The 22,731-nt window shown below is 33.7% G+C and overlaps 1 long non-coding RNA gene and 1 pseudogene across 1 annotated transcript; one reads left to right on the forward strand and one right to left on the reverse strand.

The window, feature by feature from the left end:
* LOC141403036 (uncharacterized) overlaps positions 1-22,731 on the forward strand; it is a 1,250,555-nt pseudogene that overhangs the window by 883,290 nt on the left and 344,534 nt on the right.
* Positions 5,049-5,493, reverse strand: LOC141401304 (uncharacterized). The gene is made up of 2 exons (XR_012412309.1): positions 5,279-5,493; positions 5,049-5,219 (listed from the first exon to the last, which is right to left on the reverse strand). It is a non-coding gene; the product is annotated as an uncharacterized lncRNA (long non-coding RNA).

Here is a 22,731-nt window from a genome sequence, read left to right on the forward strand (position 1 = left end):
AAAATTGAAATAATGTAGCAAGAAAAAGAGTCGTCTGGCAACATAAACGAACGATAGATTAAGTTTTTAGTTTTTTTGCTGGTTTTATTATTCGTTAGTAAAACATTTTCATTTGCAACATTTTACAAAAATGAAATACTAAAAAAAATAAAACTGAAATCTCTTAGCCTCCAAAACTGTCCTTATACCAGACCTAGCGAACACAAATGTAAACATGTTTCTAAAACTTTAAATGTCAAAATTAATTTCAAAAGTAATTAACGTACAAACTTTTTATGTCAACATTCTTTTATTTTCTCCTTTTTTGTTACTTTTCTATGACCCGATATGGTTCTCCTTTAAAATTATGTAATTTTTTTGCTCTAAACTTTTTGTGTGATTTTTACAATGGGCCACCAACTGGAATGGATTTTACGTTACAAAGCATTCCAAATTACAGTTATGTCGGGGACATACTTAAAAATTGTAAACGTATATCTGGATATGAAATATTTGCAATTATTAAACCGTGTATATCTAGATATGTAATGATGTAGTGATTCTGTAAGTGTTTATTAATATTTTAAATTGAGACTTCAATGATTCAAAATTTTAGATGGCTTAGGTTGAAATTTGATACATTAAATGCCCTTGTATTACCCATGTAAGATTGTACTGGAGCACGGTATAAAAGCTTAAACAAAGATCAACAGTTCATTTATTTTGCCCTCAGCTTTTTGCGTTTTCGAATAGTTGGAACCCTGTCCTAATTTATATTTTTAATGTTTTTTGTATTCCATATAATATTTAATCTTCTGCTCCGCTGCCGAAAGGCTATTCATATACCCATGTTCCTTTTCGAAACCACTTATTCAGCAACCGTTGAAATGTCATAATGTCATTGCTACTGTTCTTGGTCTTCCTTGGTAACAGCCAATTTACTTATTTTATTCTTTTTCACTTTTGCTTCTATCCAAAAGTTTGCCGGTCCTGTGACCTTAATTCTCCTATATTTGATTTTTTCTATCTTTTCTAAAAATGGAAGAAACGAACTCACAGCTCACGGCCATTACATAAATTAAATTTAAGTTGTCATATTAAATAGTTCAAGTTTTAGGTCAGGTTATTTTATTTACATTTCTTTTAATTTATCTTGCAAATAATTTGCTTAACACTTAGGCTATTGTTCGAGACTAACGTTTCATTTTATTACACCGTCGTACATTGTGACGACTTTACACAACTTTTAAAAGAATGTGTTAGATAATTACTTTACGAATAACTTTATAGCATTCAGTGAAAACAGCGACATTAGGGTGGTGACTTTTTGACCTTTTTCTCAAAAATTATTTCCTTTAGCAAGATTGAATGGAATTTTGTCTATCAATGACTAAAATAACGTTTATTCTATTTAAGTATTAAACAAGTAAAAAGTCGTTAATTTTGGCCGGCCGAAAATGGAATAATTTGTTTCCTTTAACAATTTTAGGTGAAAAAATGTTTCGACCATGGATACCCCAAATGCCAAAATTATCTAATATAATTTTTAAAATGTGTTCAGCCAGGTGAAAGGTACAACCTACTGCGCCATATCAAAGGGTCGACCAATTTTTGGTGGAAAAGTTTTATGACTGCAGGGAAGCTCAAAAGTCAAAAAGTCAAACGAGTAGTTCTTTCAAACAATATACATAGCTAAGACCCGCAAAATACCGAAAATCGATATGTACCGTTATATGGGAGCTATACCAAAACATGGACCTATAACGACGATTTTTAGTGAAGAAGTTTCGTGACTACAGGGAACGTCAAATGTCATATTAAAGCTAGTTCATTTAAAAATTGTAGCTAAAACCCTCAAAATGCCAAAAAAATCGGGATGTACCGTTATATGCTGGCTATACCAAAACATGAAACTATATTGACGATTTTTGCTTGAGAAGTTTTTCGGAAAGTACCGTTAAATGGGGTGGAGAAGTTACGTGCCACTGGGAATATCAAATTTCGAATAACAGATAGTTCGGTTAAAAATTTTAGCTAAAATCCTCAAAATATCAGAAATCGAGAGGTACCGTTATATGGACGCCATACCAAAATATAGTCCTCTGTTGACGATTTTTAGTGGTTAAGTTTTGTGGCTACTGAGAACCTCAAATGTCGAATTACAGCTAGTTCGGTTAAACATTTTAGCTAAAATTCTCAAAATTCCATATAACGGTACCTATATGGGGGCTATACCAAAACATGAATCTATGCCCATCATTTTTGGAATATAAGTTTGTTGCTCACTAGGCACCCTAAACGCCAAATTATAGCTAATTCGGTTAGAAAATGTGACAAAAAACGTCAAAATACTTGAAATCGGGTGGTACCGTTATATGGGGGCTATACCAAAAATGTGGACCTATATAGCCCATCATCGAACTTGAGGTGCCTGCAAACAAAAGACGTACCTGGATGCAAGAGTGATTACCACAGGAGGGCGGACGGACGGAAATGCATATATCGACTCAGAATTTTACCCTGATCAAGAATATATTGACTATAATGTGCAACAAAATTATTTCATTTTTCAAAATGGAGGGAAAACTGAGTAGATTATGAAAATAGATCTAAAAATATGAGACACGTGTATCGGCGGTTTTTAATGTTTACATCGGAAAGTAACCAAAGTAGGCGGGTCAAGATCCGCCCATTTCTAGTTTTTTTTTTTTGAAATATCCGTGTTAAGATATCTGGACTCCTTGCATTTTATTTATATAGTGTCTTTGGCAACTTTACAAGGGAGGATATGGGGAATATTTTTGTAAAAAATCTTCACCCTCACCATCAAAGGAGTCTTTTTGGTCCTTTTTTCGAAAATCTTTTTAAAACTCCCTCCACCATAATATGGAGGGTATAACTAAATTTGTCATTTCGTTTGTAACGCATCGAAATACTCATCGGAGACGTTATAAAGCAGTGGAAGGCATTGTGACTCACAAGAGAGACCATTTGCTCTAAGTGAGCGTGAATTGGTTATCGCTCACAGCCTGTATAGATGCTAACGCGTTGTGAGCATCAACAAATTTACGCTCTTTGAGAGCACATGGAAGACCGAAAAAATTTCTCTGCCTTACTCTGTTATAAAGTATGTTTTTTATTAGGGTAAAATTCTAAGCAGGGTTTCGGAGTCGGAGTCGAACAACTCGAGAAAAACAACTCGACTCCGACTACGTGCAATTTTTATACCCTACACCATAATATGGAGGGTATAATTAAATTTGTCATTCCGTTTGTAACACATCGAAATATTCATCGGAGATCCTATGAAGTATATATATTCTTGATCAGGGTAAAATTCTAAGTCGTTGTAACCATGTCGATACAGCTTGCAATTTTTAAGATTGAGCTTCGAAATTTGGTATAGATTTTTTTATTACTCCTAGGATGTTTGGTATTGCAAATGGGCTATATCGGTCTACGTTTTGATATAGTCCCCATAGAACGGTACCACCCGATTTGCGGTATTTTGAAGGTTTTAGCTTTTTTATCACACCGCAATGGCTGAAATTTGGTACCTAATCTTCCTTGGGGGTATAAAACTTCCCCAGAAATTTGTCGTTATAGGTCCACGCCTTCATATTGCCCTCATGGAACAGTATCTCCCGATTTTCCGTATATTGAAGGTTGTGGCCACACTAATCCACCGAAACGGCTGGAATTTGGTACCTAATCTTCGTTGGGGGTATAAAACTTTCCCCCAGAAACTTGTCCGTGTGGACCTGACCTTAGTATAAATTTGGTATTTGGTCTTCCTCATAATCGAAAGGAAACTAATTTTACTTCAATACAACTCGTGGTGGAGGGTATAGCAATTTCGGTCCGGCCGAACTTGACGCCGTTCTTACTTATTCTTACATTTAAATATTTATAAAGGTCGCACCCAACAACTTTTAACTGACGAGATAGATAAAAAATTCTACATGATATATACATATGTATATATAATGTTAAATTTAGTGAGAAACAAAAGGTTGTGTAATTTGGTTATGTCGTGGGTTTCCAAAGCTTATTTCCCGTTGAATATGTGATTATAGTGACTTCAAAAGTTTGTCAATAAACTCATATTTAAAAAAATTCAAATGACTTTGTGCGTGAGCTTTTTTATCGAATAACCTTATTATTAACCTAATATAGGTAAAAATTTATTAAAATATCATGCGGGGGAGGTTGTAAAAAAGTCATAAGACTAATGATTATACTTGATATTTTATTAAATTAAAGATACATAGTGTGAACAAACCTCCTTGAAAATTAAGACAAATGAACTGATTTTATTTCACTAATAAAAAATTTTCAATTCGTTTATATACAAAATATTTTCAAAATCTGTGATTTTCTTACCGTTTTCTTATATGAATTACATTATTTTGAACCACTGTGCTCAGACCTTATTTGTGTTTGATTGTAGTTGTTTTTATCGCTATTGAACTTTGAATCTTGGGATGAAATCTTGCCTTAATCTCCTTGAACAATGGATTTAAATAAATTGTTGTCACAGTCCATCTAAAAACCACAATTATACTATATACATTTGTTTCGTTTTGCAAACACTTAGCTTGCAAACTGTAAATTATTAATCTTTAAAACGCAAGTTCTTCATTTTAGTAACAATAAATTTGCAAAATGAAAGAAATTAATTTTACATTCCATTGTTCCAAAACGATAACAAGGACACATTCTTGTTTTTCGAATCTCTAGAGAAAATATTCTATTTCATGTAAAATAATCATAAATCTCTAGGTTATTGTTTATTCCATTCGTTTGAATGATTTTTGTTTAATTGTTTTTTTTATTTGAATACCCAACATACCAGAAAAGCTTGAGAATTATATTATAATAAGCTTACCAACATAAGCCTTAAGCTTATAAAAGACTTAAGAAATCAGTTGTTAAAAGCTTATGTCATAATTGTAGAAAAATCGAAACGGAACCCTTGTTTATAAGCTTACCCTTGTAATTGTAGAACAAGCTTATGCAATTAATATTATCTTAAGCTTACCCTTGTAATAGTAAAACAAGCTTACATATATTTTTTTAAATTTTTATTAAAATTTTATAAATTCATTTCATATTTTGAGATTTAGTTATAAATTAACAAAATGTGTAGTGTGTAGTTTTTTGGTTTTATAACTATTTCGCGTCTTTATAGCATTTTTCGCGAACCGTCTTGATCGAATGTGTCGTTGGAGTTGCGGCATCTATGAAAAGTAGAAATTTAGTGATAATTTTTGCAGTTAATTTTGTAAATTGAACTTACTTTATATAGCGTTTCTCGTGCAATAGTTGTGCGCCTTGCACTCTGTATGCATGGTTGATATTCTCAAGTCGGGCAAAATATCCAACGGTGGCAAACTATCCCTCAGCGTAATGTAGACGACATTTCCGGATCAACAATGAAAAACTTTTATACAAATGGTGTCGTAAAACACGCGGTTAGGATTTGGCGATAACAAGTATGTCACTAAGCCAATATGAAGCGGCATGCAGTCTTTAATAAGAAATAAATCTACCGTGTCCCTTAGAAAATTGGTTAGGGAACATATGCATGAATTTCAAATACAGCTACGTGCAACTAATTAGGGACAGCATGGCGGAAAAGAATATTTTACCTTTTTTTCAGTTCTTTTTGTGGAAAAACTCAAAGTGTTTACACAGTTTTTATCGCACTACTCCTTTGCTTTAACATTCAAATTCAGTCACACTGATTGTACCGTTACTTTGCAATTGTTGCGTAATTTTTTACTTTGGTCAGAAAATTGATCGTGCACCAAATTAAGGACAGTCTGTATTTTTGTTACATTTGTAAATAAGATTAGTTATTTTTTTTTTAATTTTTACTGGAGTTATTAACTCTTAGTTATTACACAGTTTGCCGAATAAAAATACCATTGTTATTCATGGGTACAATAAATCTTGTGACGTCAGCACTAGGAAGATTATAGTGCAAGTGCATCGTGATGGAGGGACATGTAGACAGATAGAATCTGCCCTAAATGTGCCCAAAATCATGGTGCACAACGCCACACGATATTTTAAGACGCATTCTACTACAGAAAAATTGCCCCGTAATCAAACAAGCAGAATTACGACAGCCCGGGAAGATATGAAAATAGTCCGCGAACAAAAAAAAAAACATCCCCATAAATCAGCAAACGAGATCCGGGTGGTAGTTTTTGGTGAAAATGCAACAAAGCCATCAGTAGACACTGTAAAACTTCGTTTAAGTGAAACTGGAATCATTGGACGAATTTCTCGGAAGAAGCCATTAACGTCAGAATAAAACCAAAAGCAACGTTTAAAATTTGCAAAAAAGCACCTCCGTTGGACGTCTAAAAACTGGAAATGGGTTTTATTTTCCGATGAGAAAAAGATCAATAGAGTCTCTCCAGATGGGAAAAAAATATGTACGTCGCCCTAAGTGCACTGAGTACAATTCAAAATATACACGTGCTACTCTTAAACACAGGGGTGAATCCATTATGCTTTGGAGTGCTATGTCATCTCGCGGTGTCGGACCATTACACAAATTTGAGTGTACCATGGATCAATTCCATTATGCTAGAATCCTTAACGAAAAAATGTTACCATATGTTGACGAAAATATCCCTGTCACATGGATCTTTCAGCAGGATAACGATCCGAAGCTCACCTCTCGCCACGTGAAGCAATGGTTTATTGAAAATTTCGTGAGAGTTCTAGAATGGTCATCATGTAGTCCTGATCTCAATCCTATTGAGAACTTATGGCAAGTTGTAAAATCGAAAATGGCCCTACTTAAAATAAAAATGTTGATGACCTTTACTCTGAAACCAATAAAAGCTTAGGAAATCATTCCAAATAGTGTGTGTGAACACTTAGCCAACACGATGCCCGCATTTGTCATACAGTGGTTGATAACAAAGGTTTTGCAACTAAATATTAAAATAAAATAATAACATTTTCAATAAAATTTTGAGAATTCTATGAAAAAAGTTATGTGTCCTTAATTACGTGCACGGTTGGAATTGTCGAAAAAACAATCTTCATTAAAATAATCCTATATTTGCAGATGAGTTTATTCACATATAATGTAAAAATTTTAGGCTCTTTTAGATTAACTTATATATAAAATTGTTTGGCCAAAAATGTTTAAAAAAATTTCAGGTATTGGTTGAAATATGTTAAATAAGAGACTGTCCCTAATTAGTTGCACGGAGCTGTATATAATTATTCGTAGTTTCGTCACTTTCACTATGTTCGCATTCACTTCTAGTTTCATCACAACCGCTATTTACATTACCAATCCTGAAAACTTCTTCTTTTTTATGATTCAAATGGTTAATGACTTTTTTGCCTCTTAACACTGTTTTATATTTTGTAGGCATCGGCAATTATATTTTAGCACAACACGGATATAATTATTTAGTTCGCACAACGCGGATATACATTTAATCACATAAAAACTAAGAAATCGATGCAAAATACCAAAAAAAAATTTTACGAAAACTAATTTATCAACAAAAGTCTGGCAGACTTTAGAAAAGTTTGTGCCAGTAATAGTTTTACAAGCATTGTTACAAATTGATTGTGAATTTTCTATTTTTATAATATTATTCTCAAGTCCTATTACTTTTTATTTTTATTTGGTATGTTGGGTATGTTTATATTGTCAGTGTCTACATGTGTGTATGTATGTATTTCTGTGTGAGTATCTTCAATGAAATGGAAATTATTTGCATGCAATAATTCACATGAATACCCAAAGGTGTGATAAACACACACAAAAGCTTACTGTCAGTCCACTAGATACCCATGAGTTTGCCTCATAAATCTTCTCAATCTACAAATAATGAAAATGTAACAAAGCAAATACACGCATCTATACATACGTACAAAACATATTCAAATGAATGATGGTGATGATGACAAGGCAAATCCCAGTAATGACAAAATATTTTCATAAATATGTGCCCAGTAAAGTAAAATTACACGAACACGAATCAAACTGTGAATGTTTTAAACATTCTGGTATTTGAAATGTATTATAATAGTATAGAAGTGATGGTGCGAAATGAATTTTGAATTATGTATGTGTATGTAATAAAAACATAGTCACATACACACAGATTCCACAAACGGAATGACACAATAATATGCTCTCCATCTTGTGGTACAAATATGTTTTTCGACATAGAAGTATAAACAAGAATTTACTTATGTGGTTCGAAGAGCAAATGCCTAAACCCTCATGGACTGAAATACTCTTGTCTGAAATACTCAGGAAATATTGCCAACATTACGATCAGGGGTATTTGCTACCTTAGTAAATGTGATTAAGAATGCAAAGCGAGCATGCTTATAAAAACCCGCTACTGAAGATATGCAAGGATACCAGCAGAGATGAATCGTACAGGGCTCTTGAGAAGCAGTTACCCAACATCAGTACAGGGTTTGAAAAATTGTTGTACCACAAAGGCATTACAAGTGGTATCTACACATATCAGTCATATCACGACTGGACCAGAAAAGGCTGTGCGATCGAACGGCCTTTGATACCGTCAACAATGAAAAGCTGTTCGAGAACAGATAAGGGGGGTCTTATCTTATGGTTGAAATGTTGTATAATCCGAAAATGTCGCACAATATTAGTGTGTAACAGGAAGTTCCCTAAAAGGGAAATAGGGAGTTCTACCGTTTTGAAATTCCGCTCCCTGACTTAATGGAGGTAGAGCAACCACCTGAGGAATACACTAAATCTACTGCACTTGTCAACATTTATATTGCTGAAACGAATCATTCCCTGAACATATTGCTCGATGGTCTGCTGATACCGACAGATCAATACCCCATTATATTGGGTGTAACATTCGATAGCATGGTTAAGTCGTCCGCGCAAATCCTTGTTATTTAAAGCGAGCTAATTATAAAAGTTAAAATATAGTTAAGTCGAATTCTCCCAATTATTAAGACATATATGTTTTAGTTCTTCATGGCTGATGGACCGTTGAACCTCACCATTTAATGAAATTTGTAAATATATAAATTTTCTTGATCAGGGGCGCAACCACCATTGTCTCGACAATTAATTTGCAAGCCGATGCACTCATAAGTTTAGCAAATATAGCGAATATTAAAAAAGCATTTTGGACCACGGGATATTCTTGAACATTTTCTGAAAATTGCATGAAATTATGTTCAGTAGTTTTGGATTGGATTTGTCATTAGTTTTCAAGATATAAAATATTTAAAAATGTATGCTTGATCCGGTATTTTGGCTCCAAATATGCACCTAAGGTAGGCACAACCCCATTGGCTCCCAAAATTTATGCTGAAACCGATATAATCATAAGTTTGGCTTAGACACATAGCGTTTAAAAGAAAGGCTTGGGGAAGTTACTCAACTTGCTCCGAAATACATAAAATATACATAACAGCGGCAAACATTGAGCTTTTGCTGCAAATTTGATGGAAATCGTTTCTGTAGTATTGGAGATATAAAATTTAAAAAATCAGGGGTGGTCTGGTCACGGCCCCAAAGAAGTACCTAGATTGTAGATTAATTCGTAAATTTTTAAACCGATACATTCGTAGTTTTTGCAACTATAGCGCTTTTCAAAATGTCGCATAAGGGAAGTATCCCGCACCTTCTGGAATTCAATAAATTGGGCCATCCCTGTACATTCCCTAACCATTTCAGGAAAATAGGTTCAGTTGTTTTTGTAGAAAATATTTAAATTGAAAATTGAAGAAAGTGGGCATTGTAAAATTTTCTATCCATAAAAACCTAAGTTGGGTTATGACGTCATTTGATTTTTATTCATAAATATATGGCTTTTTTAATATGGCAAAGGGAAGTACCCCGTCAAGAAAATATGCATCTTATTTTCTTTGCGGGCCATCCCTGTAGATTCCCTCGAAATTTCAGAAAAAATCGGTTCAGTAGTTTTGTAGATGTAACATATTTTATAAGGAGGGTGCGGTCAAGTCTTTGGGTCTAAAATAAGTAAGTAAGGTCGGAGATACAAGCACAATTGTCTCCAAAATTAATTTCCACACCGATACATTCGTTTTTATTGTAAATGTAACATCTTTATTTAATACGGTATAGGGAAAGTTCCCCGCCCCTACCGAAATTCAAAATGTAGCCTATTATCACCGGAGGCCATCCCTGTACATTCAATGACAATTTCAGGAAAATCAGTCCAGTAGTTTTTTTTAAAAAAGATTAAAATTGAAAACAGTGGACGTAGTCAAATTTCTTTGTATAAAATGACGAACATTTCAAAAAAAGAATTATCAAAATCGGTTGAGCCGTTCTCAACCATACCATACCAACGAACGACCATTGGACCCCCCTCTCTAGATTATGAAGATTCTTCCTGAAGTGTCTAGGAGAAGCGTAAACAGTACTGTAATAGAAATGTTCAACGAGCCTATCAGCCTAGCTTTAATAGCATAACAGTGTGGTATCGAGCTAGTAGACAAAGTACGCCAGCTGGTTTTCACAGTTAATATCAGGACGGTTTAGCCTTCTCAATTCGAAGTGGGCTCGAAATTACAAAATATTTTGAGTTTGCATGATGAATGACAAAAATGAACGGCCACACTAGCAAGCAACCGCAAAACTGTCATTCAAAACTGACAATGTGTACCCAGCTTTACGTATTGCCTTGCCCAAATTCACATACATACCAGCATCGTAGTATGGAGGTTATATTATGGTTGTTTTTCTGTTTGTAACTCATCGAAATAATTACTTACGGCCCCATAAGGGTCAGGGTTAAATTCTGAGTCGATCTATCCGTGTCCGTCTATCTATCTGTCCACACATAGAGTCCACAATAATTGACGTAGAACGTTATATTTTTGCAACCAAGTGTGTGCTTTACATAGGCAGGTTCGAATATGGACCTTATCTTCCCACGTTTTGGAAAAGTCCCTTATAACCGTAACTTCCAATTTCAGGTATTTTTAAGTTTTTATTACAGTCTCTCACAGAATCAGCATAACTTGGCATTTTGAGTTTCTAGTGCTCAGACAAATTCTCCACCAAAAATTGTGACCTAGGCCCACGTTTTGATATATGCACCCGTCTAAAGGTTCACCGTGCAATTATTTCAAAGTTTTTATTTTATTTGTCGGTCTAAATTAGATGTGATTTGTCATTTTTAGTTACATTTTCAAATCAAATTAAGTTTAATTTTGATTATTGGGATAGTGCTGGTGACAAAATGTATTTATCAAAAATTATGGACATAGATTTTGGCATATGCCTCATATAACGGTACTACACGAATTTTTGGTATTATCAAGTTTTTAGCTACCGAGTTAACTATAATTTAGCATTTAAAATTCCTAGTGATCAGACATCCTCTCTACCAATAATTGTGCACATAGGTCACCGTTTGGAAACTGCATCGCATTATTAGCTGTAATATGAAACATAGGGTTCCCAGAGGTCAAGGAGCATCCTAAATTAAAGCTGTGGACACAAGTCCAAATTTTGATAAAGCCCCCATATTCGGATAAACCCCGATATCGGGAATTTGAATATTTTATTGACATTTTGGCCCAATGTGGGTCTATTTTGGTATTTAGGGGTCAAAGTGGTCAGTGGTCCAGGTATCGGTATAGCTTTCATATAACGGTACCATCCAATTGAGGGTATATGGAAATTTTTATATACATTTTCGGCTTAATTTGGATACCACCCGATTTCAGGTACTTTGGAATTTTTATCGACATTTTCGGCCCAAATTGAAGTCTATTATTCTTATTCCAGTTCCAGAAGCCTTAATGAAGAAGCTGAATTTCCTAACAAAGGCTCAAATATAATAGCATTCACAATTTTGGCATTAAATTAAAATCGTCTAGAATAAATTTAATAGTATGGACAGTTCATCGGTAATATGCTTTTTGTAAGTGATCGTATAATGCATATTTGGTCATTATGTTCGGTATGGGAATGTACGAGATAAAACTGATAAAATTGATACGAATATTAGCTAGTTATTTTTCCGTTGGTTCAGATTTCGGGTGTCTGTCTATAAATTCTCACTTGAGTTCATGTCTTGTTTGATGACCTTCACCTTCAGGTGTCGATGTGCCTCAATCTTCTACTCCGATGTGACGAATCGGTATCTATATATATAAAAATGGTGTACAAAATGTATAGTAATTCATAAAATGAGAACGGCTAGGCCGATTTCTGTAAAATTTTTTGTCAGTTATTCGTATTTTCGAGGAGAAGGTCTTTACGGAAGAACATTTTGGAAAATCTCTCTGAAAAAGTCCGAAAATTGGAAAAATCGAAAATTGAGTTTTTGTATGAAATTTTATTCCTTAATAGCGAGACGAAGTTCGCCGGGTCCGCTAGTATTTTATAAATATTAAGATAAAAAAATTCAAATTTCCATAACTATTTAACTAACCATATCATGTTTGTACGAGCGTTTTTATTTAGTTTTGTATACATCTTGGTGTAATAATATAAGGTGAAAGTGACAATCAGTTGGTTTTCTACTTCTTTTGTAAACTAAAATATGAGAATTTATTAGGATCTACCCAGAATATTCCCAAATTTATAAAATAGATTTCTAATCTGTTCTATACTGCGCCGCTTAATAAATATATGAAGTGTAGAATGTATCACATTATGTATCGAGTAAATTCGAAGTCAATTAAGATTCAATTTTAAATCTTTCCATTCATTTCCTGTAAAACTATTTTTGAAGGACCCTAGTATTCGAATATTGTCATTGACAGTTTTCTTCACATAAAACCATGTTGTTATTGTAAAATTGGTAGTTGTTGTAATTCATGCAAACACCTTACTTCTTACACCATGGTATACATATGATTTTCGGGCTTAAATCTAGTTTAGTAAAAACTCGGAATGAAATACATGCATCTATAAGTACGTATGTTATGTGAAGTCTTAAACATGTTATATGTTCAAGATAATTGCATTAATTACCACATTTATAGCTTAATGTTTCGATGTTGTTCTACACATTCTTACCTGACTCGTCGGATAACATACACATTATTTCAATAGAAAACTCTTAGCCTAGCCTCAGCACTGCACGATAACATACATATATATTGTTTCCGTTAAGTATATAACGATTAAGTCATTTCAAACCAACATACGACAGAAACAGAATCATTCATGGACAAATGGACGAACATCGAACCGTCAGTCAGTCAATCGATTATAATTAAATTTCGGACCATTCATGCGGAGGAAAATTATTCACTTTTAGGTTAACAACATTTCCAATACGATATGGCCAATTGGTATTGGTTTCTGATATTTTCACAAGATGGAGATAGATAACATAGCATTTGAAAGCATAGTTAATAAATTATTGACAGGAATTGAGACATATCTACACATTGAACATTCGATTGAGAATTGCAAAGTCAATTCAATTTACCAGATATCGTTTTGTACACCAGCCTAAAACTTTCAAAATATCGAAAATACGTGACTGCAGAAAATTTATGATGGAAGACTAAATAGAAAAAAATTATACACAAAGCACTTTGAAAACAATTTAATTACTTTTTTTTTTGTTAAAAAATTACATCTTTGAAGAAAGCGTTTACTAAATTTTTATGATTCTCAGAATTAAAGAAAATAAGTGAGAAACATATGTTATATTAGTTTGGTTATCTCACGTGACTCTAAACATTTTTTCAATTATATATATGCTTACAGTGACTTTAAAAAATTTCCCATAATTCTGGTAAATTCAAATTTTAAAGTAATTTTGTGCGTGAGGGTTTTTTTTTCACCGAATAACCTTATAACTGAGATTTTATGTAATCTTATGTAGAAGCTGATTACGCTTGATACAGGGATATGAGGTTGTAAAAAAGTCATAACTCTAGTGTGTATACAGGATTAAACATTTGCTTTGTTCCATTACTTTTTTAATAGTAAAAGTAGCAAAACAGATAATTTCCCTCTGTAGTATATACATACTTTTGTAAGATACTGTAGTTTGCTCTAGATCATAAGTGTTTAGTACATAAGAGAAATAATATTGTACCAATCTCTCGTGAGCACAAGAGTGGGTGTCTTGTTGTTATGTGTGTGGGGCATTATTGGTTTGCGGGTAATCGACTGCTGGTCGGTAGTTCAGTTCAGTAATAGACACACAAAACAACAGACACTCGCCCTCTTGTTTGCGACAAGCTGTTGAAAACAAATAAAAGAAATTATAAGAATAAATAACCCCGGTGTCTTTAATGCAAAATGCTTGAACACTACATTTCAGAAGTGGAATAAAAACTTTTGCCTACATCGCGAAAAAATCGATTTTTTTTTTCTTTTGCCATTCTGCCGAAAACCTGTTTGCAACTAAAGCATCAACAAAAATTATGGAGAAATAGGAATTCAGTACCAATGCCGAAATACAGAAAAACGAAATTGGAGAAGATGTGGAAAATATACATTACCGTTAGATAGCGATGTGAAACAAAACAGAAAATACAGAAACCCAAACACAAAAATTTCAGACGAAGCTAGTAATCATAAGTTGGAGAAAAATACAGAAACACAAATTGATGGAATTTTCAACGAAGTGCAAAAAAAGTACACAAAAAGATGCTGCGGCTATGTTGAAAAATAGAGAACAAAAATTTTAAACGAAACTAGTGATAAAAAGTCAAATCTAGTGAACTACAGCCGTACACAAACAAATTACCGAAACAAAAACAACAAAAGGTTATGAAAAAAAAAATTACCGAAAACTGAAATCTTCTTTACCTATAAAAAACCTGTTTGAACGACAACAACAAACATCTTGGAAAGAACTACAGACAAGGTAACGGTTCGACACAAAAATAATATAACCATGAAGGTGAGAGGAAGAACAAAAAAATGCAGCCAAACGTCGAGTTAAAGACAAATAATGCAAAAACTGGAGAATAAAAAATAATGGGAACACAGGACATGGAAAGAAATACAGAAACACAACTTAAGACGCGATTGGTTGATGACGTCTTTGGTGATGTACAAAATTTACAGACACCCACAAACAATTTACCGACGCTAAAACCACAAGAGGTTGTGAAAGAAATTACCGAGACGCAGCGACTACATTAGATGTTAAAGAAATCGAGTTACTGTGCAGAGAGAACAAATTGCTGCGCAGAGAAAAAAAAATTGCAGCAAAAGAACATGAGCTATTAAAACTGATGTCCAGCACAAACAACAAAAATACCGTTCAAATTGCAGATAACGTTTTGCTTCAATTGAGCAATTTTCTTCCAAATTTCGATGGTAGCACATATGCGATTTCTGGGTGATCCAGTTGCGAGAATTACAACAACTTTACAACTTGTCCGACAACATGTTACGTGCGCTGTTTGCTATAAAACTTGTTGGTGAACCATTGTGTTGGATACAATCCCGTCGCAACACGGTATTAGAAGACATGTCTGAAGTATTTAGTAAATTCTGCCTGGTGCTTGGTTCAAACGACAGTAAGCTGGAAATCGATAGAGAATTAAAAGGTCGTGTATGGTGGTGGTATGGGAAAAATTTCGCCGACTACAGCGACGACAACATAAAACATGCAGAGAAATCGAGAGATGATGAGTTAATAGAGTGTGTAATCGACGGCGCACAAAATTTGCAGCTCTATCGCCAAAAAATTGTGCAGAGGTCTGGCAGTCGCCTACAATCAAATTGCTGAAGGTGTGTAATGAAATGCAATGCACGACAGATGTTCGCTGCTACAACTGCGACAAACCACGTAAACAGCCGATGACGTGCAGCGCAGCCCGTAAGGTGGTGTGTGAGCAAAACATGAAGAAATGAGGAGCGAATCTTTAAAGTAATTATGTAAGATATTTCGATTACAATTTTAGTGCTAATGATAGTATTTACTTTTCCTTTAAAATTTAATTAATTAATTAGCCTCCGGCAACGCGGCCGGAACACAATTTTTTTTCTTTATCACATACAAATTACTATAGTTTAAATTTTTCGTCATTAAAATATTTGGAGTTTCTTTTTAATCGCTATAACATGAAAATAAACATGTTAAAGTAAACTTTGTGGCATTTGCCGTTTAGCCAATGAAATATTCGGTGTTGTTGGGATGAGATTTTTTAGGAAAAACTTGCAGTAAATTTCTGTTTTTCGGTTGTGATTCCAAGAACTGACACTGTCAAATATAGACCAAGAGTGTGTTCAATTTAAGAATGAAATATTAGGATTAAACTTTTTGTTATATTTTACAGACTCTCACTTAAACAATTGGGGATAACATTCAACCTAAAACTTTAAGTGAGTTAAACGTTTTGTTCAAAGAAATTACCACACATACATTATGAAATGAAGTTAAAATTAGAAAATTTTACACTTTTTAACTGAGTTACAGCAAATTTAGACGATTATTAAAGGCATGAAGTGAATAAAAATGCTGGAGACTTACTAATGAGTGTGGATTTCAGAAAATTAAACAAAATTACAGCAATAATTAACTACCTATTAGAAGAGTTGTTAGACAGTTTAACAGATAAAAACATTTTTACTAAATTAGATGTCACGAATAGGTTTCGTAACGATTTTATGAAAGAACATTTTATAAAATATACAGCGTTCAATACGTCACTAGGACAATACGGATTTCTGCGTATACCTTTTGGATTGTAAAATGATCCGCCTGTGTTCCGAATGTTCATAAACAATGATTTCAATAAGCTTATTAGAACAAGAAATGATATGATGCATTTAGTCAGCGTTATGATAGCCTCTGTTGATATTAATCGAAATTTCGAAGTTGTTAAAGAAGTTATGCTAAGTTTGGTGAGAAGGAAATTTGAGTTACGTTTAAATAAATGCAATTTTTTGCGCGACAACAGATTAACTTTATGTTATACAAACGCAGTGCATGAGGAGTGATGAAAACTAATTAGAAGCTATCCGGAATTTATACAAAATTTTCTTGTATTGTGCACCTGTTTCAGGATTTTTGTTTCTCAATTTCAGACAAATCACGTTATGATTTTAACTAGGAAATACAAAAAATTTAGTTTCAAAAAGTTAGAGTTAGAAATATTTAAGTTATTAAAAGAAACTTCTACTTTTGGTTTCATGTTACCCGTCTGTAGTGCTACGGTATTTTACAAAATAACATAGGGAAGAGCGTCGAATACAAAATTTAGATGCACTAACCCGATCACCAGGTATTATGATTATAAAAACTAATACTTTTGAAGAAATTAGTTAGTCGTAAAAAAAAAAATCAAAGATTTTAAGATTATTAAAATTAAAGAACAAATACAGACATCAGACAATACATTTTATGAACTGGGACATAACGTTCTTTAAAAAAAAAAAATTAAGTCCGGTACATTGCTTTTGGATTCCTGATTCAGATGAAATTTTTGTTTTACATAAACAACATGACATAGTGTGACATGTTGGCGTAAACAAACTATTAGAATATATGTTTTCTCTTCCTCATATAAAAAAAAAAAAAACAATTGAATGAAACCAGTAGATGAAAATTTTAAATAATACAGTCGATCAGATTATAAGGTACAACGTGTGAAGACACCTAAATTTTTGTCTGAAATCAACAATCAAGTAGAGCGTGTTAACAGAAATTTAGCACCTATGATTGCAAAACTGATAGACAACGAAAATAGTAATACTTGGGCCAAAACTTTAGAAACCGTCGAGTTCGCTTTAAATAACACTTGTCATAAAACTACTTATGAACATCCCAGCGTGATGTTGTTCGGTGTTAACAAATGAAGGAAAATTTTAGATCAATTTAGAGAGATTATTTTGAAAGAAGACGATAGAGATTATGACGTAATAAAAACATATTGGCACTAGTATAGACGTGTCAAAAAATTTACACTAGAATATAAGGGCCTATTAGTTGTAAAATAAATACTGGGAAACTACCGTTATGACTTACAGAACGTAGAAGGTTTTCAACACAACAGAATACCTTGTAAGGGAATATGGGTGACGTATAATGTGACCAATTGTTGTAAAAAATCAATTAAATAAGTGTAAATCCCAAAACCCACAACATACTGATATATTTCTTGTTCATGTAATAGAACACATTATTATTCCAAATATTGTACAAATAGTAATGTTTCATAAGATAATTGTGTCGAAAAGAGTCAGGTGATCTTTGTGGTCAGGATAGCCGAGTTTGTAGTATATACATACTTTTGTAAGATACTGTAGTTTGCTCTAGATCATAAGTGTTTAGTACATAAGAGAAATAATATTGTACCAATCTCTCGTGAGCACAAGAGTGGGTGTCTTGTTGTTATGTGTGTGGGGCATTATTGGTTTGCGGGTAATCGACTGCTGGTCGGTAGTTCAGTTCAGTAATAGACACACAAAACAACAGACACTCGCCCTCTTGTTTGCGACAAGCTGTTGAAAACAAATAAAAGAAATTATAAGAATAAATAACCCCGGTGTCTTTAATGCAAAATGCTTGAACACTACACCTCTTCTCTCAGAAAACTGTAAAAATTGCTCTCAGGTAACAAGTTTTGCACAAAAGTAAAGAAACAGAAAAATAGTAGATCTGCCAGCAATGTCAAAAAAACAAACACTGTTTTTATACCCTCCACCATAGTATGGAGGGTATATTAAGTTTGTTTTTCCGTTTGTAACGCATTGAAATACTCATTTGCGAACTTATAAAGTATATATATATATCTTTGATCAGGGTAAAATTCTAAGTCGATCTGAGCACGTCCGTCCGCCCGTCCGTCTGTGGTAATCACTCTAGCATCCACAAAAATGGAGATAGGACGCTGAAATTTGGGGAAAATGCGTCTTTTGTTAGCAGGCAGGTCAAGTTCGATGATGGGCTATATCGGTCCACGTTTTGGTATAGCCCCGCTATAACGGTACCGCCGATTTGCGGTATTTTGACGTTTTTAGCTACATTTTTAGACCGATTTAGCTATAATTTGACATTTAGGGTTCTTAAGTATCAATAAACTTATATAACAAAAGTTGTGGACATAGGTCCACGTTTTGGTATAGCCCCCATATAACGGTACCTCCCGATATACGATATTTTGACGTTTTTAGCTACATTATCAGACCGATGTAGCTATAATTTGACATTTAGGGTTCTTAAGTGTTAATAAACTTATATATTAGAAGTTGTGGACATAGGTCCACGTTTTGGTATAGCCCCCATATAACGGTACCCCCCGATTTGCGGTATTTTGACGTTTTTAGCTACATTTTGAGACCGATGTAGCTATAATTTGACATTTAGGGTTCTTAAGTGTTAATAAACTTATATATTAGAAGTTGTGGACATAGGTCCACGTTTTGGTATAGCCCCATATAACGGTACCCCCCGATTTGCGGTATTTTGACGTTTTTAGCTACATTTTCAGACCGATGTAGCTATAATTTGACATTTAGGGTTCTTAAATGTCAATAAAGTTATATAACAAAAGTTGTGGACATAGGTCCACGTTTTGGTATAGCCCCCATATAACGGTACCCCCGATATACGGTATTTTGAGTTTTTAGCTACATTATCAGACCGATGTAGCTATAATTTGACATTTAGGGTTCTTAAGTGTTAATAAACTTATATATTAGAAGTTGTGGACATAGGTCCACGTTTTGGTATAGCCCCCATATAACGGTACCCCCCGATTTACGGTATTTTCACGGTTTTAGCTACATTTTCAGACCGACGTAGCTATATTTTGACATTTAGGGTTATTAAGTGTCATTAAACTTATTTAACAAAACTTGTGGACATAGGTCCACGTTTTGGTATAGCCCCCATATAACGGTACCCCCCGATTTACGGTATTTTGACGTTTTTAGCTACATTTTCAGACCGATGTAGCTATAATTTGACATTTAGGGTTCTTAAATGTCAATAAACTTATATAACGAAAGTTGTGAACATAGGTCCACGTTTTCGTTTAGCCCCCATATAACGGTACCCCCTGATTTACGGTATTTTGACGGTTTTAATATTTATAATCAAGATATCGATCTGAAAATTTTACCGTAAACTCGTAGTGACTAGAATATAATTTTCCCCAAAAATCGTCAGGATTGGTCCACTTTTAGGTGTAGACCCCCCATAACGGTACTTCCAGTTTTTTATTAATTTCAAGATTTTGGCTATATTTTCAAAGTGAATTCGCTGTAATTTGACATTTTGTGTTCTTTGGTGGTATAAAACATCTTGCATAGGTCCATGGTCAATAGAGGTCCATGCTTTGGTATATTCTCCATATAGACGTACCTCCTGTTTTTTAATAATTTCAAGATTTTGACCATATTTTCCAACTGAATTTGCTGCAATCTGACATTTATATATAATCTGTATCATTTATAATCTGTATCAAACATTCTTGCAAAAATTCATCAATATATGTCCACATTTGGGTATAGTCCTATATCATGTTAACTCCAGATATTTGACATATTAAGTATTTGGCCTAAATTTTTTACATACACGTTTGTAAAAATCATGATATTTTATGAATTTTATTCTTGATAAGGATTAACTGGTAACAAGTATCAACAATATAAAGCATAGAATATTCTTACTAAGAGGTTTAACACATGGACCAAGGACGTACCAGATTATATTAGATGTAAACAATGTCCTATATTTCTCAAACCGAGAATATCTGGAAACTAAGATGTTTTATGAGACGTTTATTTAGCGAGGATGGGTTGGCATCTATTAAAATAAATACTAGCTACAGGATTAGCAGAGTTCCCAGATCGACTAAAAATGTACCAGGGCATATAAATAGTAAACAAGACCATACAGGTGGTCCTGCATGTCAATACAACCATTCTACGTGGTTTAGTTTTCCGTGTGGAGCTTAAATATACGGCAGGCCGCGTTTTTACTTTGAACGGCAGACAATTAATGCTTCAAAAATAATCGTGTATTTTATAGCAGGCCAATTTGCATGATGTTTATATATTTTTGTCCTCTCGTTGTGTATCCAAATTTTTGAAATTCCTTTCCAGAGACAGTGTATAAAATGAATCATATCCCGCAACATCCTAAAGATTTGCTATAATTTCTTCGAATACTGTCCGTCCCATGCTGGCATTGACAACGTTTTTGAACGCCATATTTAAAAAACATGCACATTTGGAAATTCATACTGTAATCCTAAAAACATCATTTTTATAAAATAAGACCGAAAAAAATGCAAAACAACAACACCGATTGCTTGAAAACGCCCAAAAACTCATTCACAAAACTTCGAGTATACTCAGTATAATGAAAACTGAATACCGCTCGGCAACTTTCGGCAGACGAGATAATTTATTTCTAATTCTGGACACTTTCACGAACATTTAAATAAAAATAACGTGAGGATCCGCGAGGATCCAAGGTACTAAAAGTCTATTTCTTTTCACAATATTAAATAAAAAACACTCACAAAAATGCATTTCAAAAGAGATCAATTTTACAACAAAATAAAGATACAACTTTATGATGTTATCAATTAAAAACATTAACAATACCATTAACTTTAACATCCATTTCTTACTATAGTAATTTTACACATTACTTTTTTGTGATATCACTTTTAACTTGTCACAACGTCAATGGAAACTTCAATGTCTCAATTTCTTCAAATGGAAATGCTCACTTCTGCGGCTCTGCTATAGCAAGTACCGTTAGAAGTTGGAAAAAGAAAGCCGAAATACTAAAATTGGATGTGTCTACGATAGATTTGAATAGTTACAATCATAATTTGTAGACAGCGATTTTTGTATTTTTGTCGCGGCCTGGGACCACAGTGCGATGAGGCTATAATTTGACATTTGAAGTTCTTAGATGTCAATAAACTTATGTGACAAAACCTGTGGACATAGGTCCACGTTTTGGTATAGCCCCATATAACAGTACCCCCGATTTACGGCATTTTGACGTTTTTATTTACATTTTCAGACCGATTTAGCTATCAATTGACATTTAGGGTTCTTAAATGTCAATAAACTTATATAACTAGTGGACATAGGTCCATGTTTTGGAATAGCCCCCATATAACGTTACCGCCCGATTTCAGGTATTTTGAGAATTTTACCAACAAGTTTTAACCGAATTATCTGTAATTTGAACATTTGACATTTGAAATTCTTAGTGGTCACCACACCTCTCCACCAAAAATTGTCACGAAAGCCTCCATATAACGGTACCTCCCGATTTTCAGTAATTTGATGATTTTAGCTACAATATTAAACCGAACTAGCAGTAATTTGACATTTGAAGTTCTTAGTGGTCACAACACCTCTCCATCAAAAATTGTCAACATAGGTCCATGTTCGGATATAGCTCCCATGTAACGGTACCTCCCAATTTTCAGTAATTTGGCAATTTTAGCTACAATTTTTAACAGAACTAACTGTAATTTGAAGGTTGTAGAGGTGACCACACATCTGCATCAACAATTTTCAACATATCCCCAATATAACGATACTTCCCGATTTTCGGTACTTTGATGATTTTACTTAAAATGTTTAACCGAACGTAGGTCCATGTTTTTGTATAGCCCCAAAACAAACCTCCCGATTTTCCGTACCTTAGCATTATTTTTTGGACGAACTTTCTGTAATTTGAAATTTAAAAGTCAACAAAAATTCTGCAACAAAAATTGTTCATTTAAGTTCATATTTTCGTATAGCCCAGATACCTCCGAACTAGCTGTTAATGA

This window comes from Musca autumnalis, unplaced genomic scaffold (assembly GCF_047663935.1).
Source record: "Musca autumnalis isolate F117 unplaced genomic scaffold, ASM4766393v1 scaffold_4, whole genome shotgun sequence".
NCBI lineage: Eukaryota > Metazoa > Arthropoda > Insecta > Diptera > Muscidae > Musca > Musca autumnalis.